The sequence below is a fragment of the Antechinus flavipes genome, chromosome 3, assembly GCF_016432865.1.
Source record: "Antechinus flavipes isolate AdamAnt ecotype Samford, QLD, Australia chromosome 3, AdamAnt_v2, whole genome shotgun sequence".
Lineage (NCBI taxonomy): Eukaryota > Metazoa > Chordata > Mammalia > Dasyuromorphia > Dasyuridae > Antechinus > Antechinus flavipes.
This window is the reverse complement of record NC_067400.1, coordinates 372,453,869-372,461,625: the sequence shown is the minus strand read 5'-3', so window position 1 is coordinate 372,461,625 and position 7,757 is coordinate 372,453,869. Positions and strand designations below refer to the sequence as shown.

Sequence of the window (7,757 nt, the reverse complement as noted above, 5' to 3'; positions counted from 1 at the left end):
AATTCACTACCTGTCAAGATAAACTCTTGTTCTTTGGGATAGCTCTAATTGGTCTTTCTTTTAGGCTCTCTCTATTGTTTTCACTCTCTAATTCTTAGTCTATCTTCCCGAGTCATTAAGAAAAAAAAAAAAGCTGTTTAGTCTTTTACATGATAACTTTTATTATTTGAAGGCTGCTGCTATTTCCTTTTTAAATATCTTCTCTCCAGTTCCCTTCAAACCATTCACATGTAATATACTTTCAAGGACCCTCCACCATCTGAGTTTCTCATCTGTGGGCTTCTCTTCTCTGCTTCATTTTGTCAAGGCCACTTCTATAACGGATATTTATTAGAGCAGAGTACAGTATGACTGTCATCTCCTTTGCTCTTGACAGAATATTTCTATAAATGTAGCTTAATATGATATTAGACGTTTGGTTACTAAATTGACTTGTTTTTTATTGTTGTTGTTATTGTTATTTTAGTTTTGTTTTTGTTTTATATGTTTTTTATTGATAGGCTAGTGTTTCATATAGACAGACAACCACTAAAATGCCAAAATATTTTCAAGTAAATGTTTTCTGGCCACATCTTCCCCATCTTTTACCCTCTATAAATGATGTTGAACCCATGTACAGACCTTTGCATTTATTTTTTAACCTTCTCTTCTCTGTGGTGACTCTTCTCTTTTAGTGACTTCTCTACAGGGCTTGTGCAGAAAGATAAGGAAAGAGCCAATCACTCCAGTATCTTTTCAAAAAAAAAAAAAAATGTCATTACAAAGAGTCACTCACGAATAAACAAGTGAAAGGACTCAACAACAAGAGTTCTCTTGGAACTGAAACCCACAATGATATCAAAGAATAATCAAGGATAGAGATTAGTCTACTTCCCCAAAAACAAAGTAAGTTCCTTGAGGGCAGGGATTGGCTTTGTAATGAGGAGTGGAGATTCTTGTTGTATAATGTCTATAACATCCAATTAATGGGGAATCTGGAGAGGGACGTATGCTTCAAAATTGGAAATAAAATGCTGCCTTTGGAATTTCAAAGGTGTATCTACTAACCTAGGCATCCATTCTTGTAAGAATGTAAAATACAATCTTTCTTGCATTCAAAAAAGAAAAAGTTCCCATGGCTTCAATTCTCACTTCTGGGCAAATCATTCCATATATATAGAGAAGTGATCATTTGACTGAGATCATCATGAATTTCCAACTCTTTATTGGACCTTTCAAATGAAATGTCATATATGCATCTCAGATCAAACATGTTTCTCTCCAAACCCACCTCTCTACTAAAACTCTCTGTTTGGAATAAGGATACTATCATATGTCTCATATTCCAAGTTTGTTATCTCAGTGATATTGTGAACTCTTCAGTCTCCCTCAAATGCAGTTGTCAAATCTTGCCATTTTTAGCCCACTCTACAACATTTCTGCCATCTAACCCTTTTTCTCTACTTATGCAGATACTATCTTAATTCAGGCCCTCATCATCTTTTACTTGTAACATACTTTCAAGAACCCTCCACCATCTGAGTTTCTCTTCTGCAGGTTTCTCTTCTGCTTGTACTGTTTTACTTGTATTAGTGTAATAGCCTCCTAAATGGTCTCCCTGCCTCATATCTCACCTCACTACAATCCATCCTCCACACAGCTACTAAAAAGATTCCCTCAAAAAGTATAACTCTGACCATGCTATTTATTCCCCTATTCAATAAACTTCAATAATTCCCTGATCTTCATGTAGTTTCCCACATACAACAATCCATTTCCTATTCCAGTACTCTTGTAAATAGCTGTCCCCCAAAACTACTCACTTCAACTTCTTAGAAACCTTTGATTTCTTCAAAATTTAGATGTTAGTGCCCTTTGCCTCCAAAAATACCTTCTATTAATTTTTAAGTATTTTGTGGGCGCTGGCATGCTCACTCCGGCACACACACCTACATTATTCCATTTTCAATATAATGCAAGCTGCTTGCGGGCAGGGATGCTTTCACTTTTGTCTTTGCATCCCAAATTTCTGGAACTTTTTTTTTTTTAAAGACTGGAACTGTTAATTGGTATTGAAGGACCCAAACTGAAGAAATTCTTCTACATTGAAGATCCAAACTTTCTATGAAATTGATCATCTCAGAGAGTTTCCTGGGATATTCAGGGCACTGAGACATTAAAAGTCTTGCTCAGAGTCACCACACAGTCAGTGGTGTGAAAGACAGAACTTAAATCTAGGTCTTTCTGACTCTTCATTATGATATAGTGAATCTCCCCAAGTACATAGTAAGCATTTAGTACCAGTTAGTTGATTATTTGACTGCAAGCTACATTCTCTAGTTGAAATCTTTTTAGACTTCAAGTCTATCACTCAATATATTAGCAATCCCTCTTTCAACCCTGAATTACCAGGAAAATGAGTATAAATGTTATGTATAAGAGTCACCAATAAATCTGTAGAACAGAATAGGGCCAGAATCAGAGACCTACAACATTCCACTAGAGACTTTCCTCACCTGTAAGTCACACTTTCCATACCAGTAAAACAGTTAATCCCAACTTCACCCCACTCTACTGTCACTGTCCTGATAGCTCTGTCTTATTCATAGAGAAAGCATAAGATAGTTGGATGAACGCCTTGCTAAAATTTATTGATCTATGGCATTGTCCTGATTTAATGCTACAGTAACACTATCAAAAAGGGAAATAAGTTTGTTATGTTGACTTGTTCTTAATCAACCAAGCTCTTGGTGATCACCTTTTTCCTTTCGTAGGTCACTGAAGAGTGGCATTTGAGTTGTGTTTTAAAGGATATGTAGAAATTAGGAGGGGAAAAGGGGAGTCTATTCTTAGAATATGGATCAGCAAGAACAAAGCCAGGAAATAGTCTGTATAGAAAAACATGACACAGGTTAGTTGAAACACAGCAGGTAGTAAGGACATAAGACTATAAGGTGGTGCAGTAGATAGAGTGTCAGCCCTGGAGTCAGAAAGAATTATCTTCCTGAGTTCAAAAAAATCTGGCTAAGATATTGGCCATGTTACTGTGGTCAAGTAATTTAACCCAGTTTGCCTCAGTCCCTCATCTATAAAATAAGCTGGAGAAGGAAATGGCAAACCACTTCAGTATCTCTGCTAAGAAAACTCTAAATAGGGTCATGAAAAGTTGACACAAATGAAATAACTGAACAAAAACAATAAGCACTAGGCTACAAGGGTCTTGAATACCAAGATAAGGAATTTGAAATGTATTCAGTAGGTCACTGAATAGTTTTAAACAGTGAATCTATGTATAAGAAAGATTAGCAATAATGTGAAAGATAGATTGAAAGGGAAGAGAAAATGAAGAGTAAAAAATATCTTAGGAAACTATTACAGTAGTCTAAGTTGGGGGATTGGGGCGTTGGGGAGTAAAGGGTAATGAAGTATTAAATTAGAGTGATGATTGTGGGAATAGAAAAATAATAAAGGAGTAGTGGAATTATTTTGAAGGTCAAATTTACAGGACATCATAACTCAATGGATATTATAGATGAGAGGAAAAAGACACAAAGATTACAGCAAGGATTTAAATATGGCACAGCACGGACAAGCATAGTGCTTTCATACTTAATATACATGTATGAGAGGAGAGAAAACTGAGAGAAAAAGGAGTAAACTTAGTGGAGGAAGAAAATAAGCTCAGTTTTTTAAATGGAAGGAAGGAAGGGAAAGGAAAAAAAAGGAAGGGAAGAAAGGAAGGCAGGGAAGCAGGGAGGCAGGAAGGAAGGAAGGAAAGAAAGAAGGAAGGAAGGAAGGAAGGATGGAAGGAAGGAAGGAAGGAAGGAAGGAAGGAAGGAAGGAAGGAAGAAATTCATTATGTGTGTGTGTGTATATATATATATATATATATGTATATATATATATATATATATATATATATATATATATATATATATATATATATCTTCTCCCTTTCTCAAATCCCTTGACAAAGTTACCTTTATTCTAAAGCTCCATTTCCTTTCCTCTCATTCCTCAACCTCTTTCACTTGGATTTCTTACTTTATCACTCAATTGAAACTGCTTTTTAAAAAGTTATCAGTTATCTCTTAATTGGCAAATTTGATGGTCTTGTCGATATTATTCTTGACTTATCTGATGTATTTAATACCATTGATCACCTTCTCTTCCTAAAAACTATTTACTCTCTGAATTATCATGCTGCTGCTCTTCCATAGTTCTCCTCCTACCTGTATTATTACCCCTCTGTCCTCTTTGATAATTTATCATCCATATCATGCTTCTTAACTGTGAGGAAGATTCTTCAAAGTTCTATTGAAGAGTCTTTTTTACCTCTATACTGTCAGTAACCTCATGAACTCCCATGTAACTATTATTTCAACTTATATGATTCATAGAAATATGTACATAGACATATATGTATATATAGACACATATGTGTTATATTATATACATGTACATATATATGTATGTGCACACAACACACACACACACACACACACACACACACACACACACATATATATAAAATTTTCAACTTCCCATCTTTTCCCTGAGCTTCAATTCTATGTCAACAATGGTCTATAGAATGTTCAGGAGTTAACTATTTTCCCTATCAATGCTACTCTCTTCCAAACCTCTCTATAACAGTCCAAGGTGCTATCATTGTTCCAGTCTCACAAGTTTGCAGCCTTAGATTTGTCTTTAATTCCTCTCTCTCATAATCCAAATCTTATCATTTACATCCCCTTTTCTTCAATCTCATAACCACCATCCTAGTTCAGACCCTCATTATCTCTTGCCTGAGCTATTGCAATAGCCATCAAAATAGGTCGTCTGGTCTCAACCCTCTACCAATCCATTTTCCCCACAGCTGCTAAGGTATTTTTCCTAAAGCAAAAATCTAACTATGTCATCCTCTTGACCAACAAACCCCAAAAGCTCTCAATTGCTTCCATGATCATATAAACTTCTTTATTTGGCATTTAAACCTTTTAAAATCTAGCCCCTTCCTAGATTTTTCTCCTTATACTTTAATCATCTCCATGTATTTTATGACCAGCTATATTAGCCTCCTGGCAGTTCCTCAAATATAACACTTCATCTTCTGTCTCCATATCTTTCCATTGGTTATCCCTTTTGCCCGGAATATTTTGTCCCTTCAGTCTCTTAGAATCCTTCTAGTCTCAGTTCAAACATCACCTTATTTAGGGTAGCTTTCTGGTCCCTTTTTTTCCCAAATAAGAGAATCTTTTACCACCTCCATATCCCATACCTACTGATTATTTGCGTGTTGTCTCCATCACTAGAACATAAGTTCTTTAATAACAGAGACTAATTTTGCATTTTTTGGTGTCCCCCAAGTTTAGCAGAGTGACTAACATAGCAAATACTGAGTTAATGTGTATTGATTGGTTGCTTAACCAATAGTTAGAGATGGGCTTAGAAGATTTAGATTTACCAATTCATTCACCATAATTTTAGAAGATAAGACCATAAATAAGACTGTTTTGTAAACTTTATGGGATCATTTTATAGCACATCTAATACCATTTGTAGACACCACAAATTAAGAGTAGTTCAGGATACTGAGATAAACTTGTGTGTCTTTTTTCAATCCCTCGGTGTTTCACAGTTGAACACCTATCAGAACTAAGCACCTTTCATCCAGAGCTTCCATATCTTTCTATCACAGAAAACATGTGCACATGCAGGTTCAACCTAGCAGAGTATGAGTTCTTAGAGTTACACACTTATACAGACTAACAAGTTATGATTTAAAGTTTATGATTGGGCCTAGGAGGCCCAGAATTATCTTCCTTATCCATAAATAAAGGTATCAACATTGCCAAACATTATTTACTCCTCAATGCTACCATACTGAAATATCTCCCTTTTAAAATTGCCAACGTTATCTTAATAGAGAAAAACCGTAAATCATTATCAGCTACCAGCACTTCTAACTTTCATTCACTTATCAATTCCCTAACAGAAAGCAGCTCTCTGAAGCAATGACAAAAGGTAGGTAAATTTTCATTATGGGAATGTAAGAGGAAAAACTAGGACACCTGGGATATTGGCAGCCCATCAAGCTCCTTATCCTGAGAGAACTCTAATGAGGATCCAGCTTATATATATGTTTCAAGTTCTGCTTCTTAGATATTGACTTAAAGTTTATCTTCCTCATATTTAAAAAAAATGAAACTGAATTTATGAGCTAAAAGACCTCAGTTTCCCATTATTCAAAAGTCAAAACTTGTGTTTTCAAGAAATAAAAATAACCACAGCTATTGGAGTTATTGGACAGTCCTGGGAAACTATGAATCAGCATGAGAGCAGTAGTCACCTAAAAATAAAGAAGTTATAATGAATGAGGGAGGCACATAAGAATGAAAAACCATAAAAGTAGCCTCAAACAAAAAAATCTCCAAAACTGTCCTCCTTCACTATCTGCATCACAGATATGGGACAGGGGAGGCTTTCTCATTTTGTTTTATCCTAATCCAATGTAGCTACTCATCTATCTCTTCCTTCAGCAGAGTTACATATTCACTTTTATGCCAGTCCCAGAGCTCTGATCAAGATTGAGGACAGAAAGCAGAGGTTGATTAGAATAAACAGATAAATAATGAAGTCAGAAGTACAGATATCAGGTATGGACTCCATCTTACTAGCAATTGAAGAAATCCCAAACATTTAAAAAAGCAAGAGATAACTTATTACCCTTTCCAATATCCTATTACCAGAGCAAGCCTGCATTTGCCAGTTTGTCCTCAGAAGTAGGATAATTCATGAAAAAAAAAAAAAAGCTTAGGAATGAAGGTCTAGAAACTTGGATTCTACCATTTACTAATTACATGATCTTAAACAGTATCTTAACCCTTTTATGCTTAAGGAATTAAAATTATATCTAAAGTATTTAGCTCATGTTGTTGTGGGGATAAAGTGAAGTAATATATTTAAAGGGATTTGAAAAGAATAAAAGTAACCTATAAATATACTTTTTATCACTATTATGATTACTGAAATCTATATTATTGTCACAATGGAATATAAAGATATTATTATATAATTATATGCAAATATTTGCTCTAGATTTAAAAATATATATATATATATATATATATTTAAACATATTCAGAACCTAAAATAATGTAACTAAGAAAACAATTTTGTTCTCTCTAAATACTAAAGTATTATTGTAATTAACAACTGCATTTAATGGTCTGTACCCAAGGACTCACTAAAATACAAATATTGTACTTCTAAAACATGTTTAAACCATAATTAAATAAGCTGAAATAAAGGCACCAGTATGACCTTAACTTTTGGTGAACATGTGATTATATGGACATATAAGGAATAGGACATATTCTAAAAGTCATTTTATAATATCAAACAAAATTCAGAGCATGCCAAGAAATAAATAAATTCAGGAGGATTCTGGGAAGATGGCAGAGTAGGTTGGTAAGTTTCAAACTCTTTGGATTTCCTCCACAATAAAACAAATTTGCTCCTCAGAGCAAATATACACTCATGAAAAATCTAAAAGACTTGGGATAGAACAGGTGCTCCTGATACAACCTGAGAAAATCTAAAGAAAGACTGGGGTTGGGATTAACACATATGAAATGCAAATACCCTAGGCTAGCTCCACAGAAACATCAAATGGGGAGCCCCAGGACAAAGCTGATTTGGCTGGAGTCTTAGCAGGAATCACAGAAACTTTCACCTCCCGCACTGTTTGTCAAGTCAGGGTCCAAGTCTGTGAAGAT

The 7,757-nt window shown here is 34.9% G+C and overlaps 1 long non-coding RNA gene across 1 annotated transcript in view; it reads right to left on the bottom strand.

The window, feature by feature from the left end:
* Positions 1–557: 557 nt before the first annotated feature.
* Positions 558–7,757, bottom strand: part of LOC127554379 (uncharacterized) — a 51,961-nt gene continuing 44,761 nt past the window's right edge. The window contains exon 5 of the long non-coding RNA XR_007951962.1: positions 558–731. This is a non-coding gene — a long non-coding RNA (uncharacterized LOC127554379). The remainder of the gene's footprint in view (positions 732–7,757) is intronic.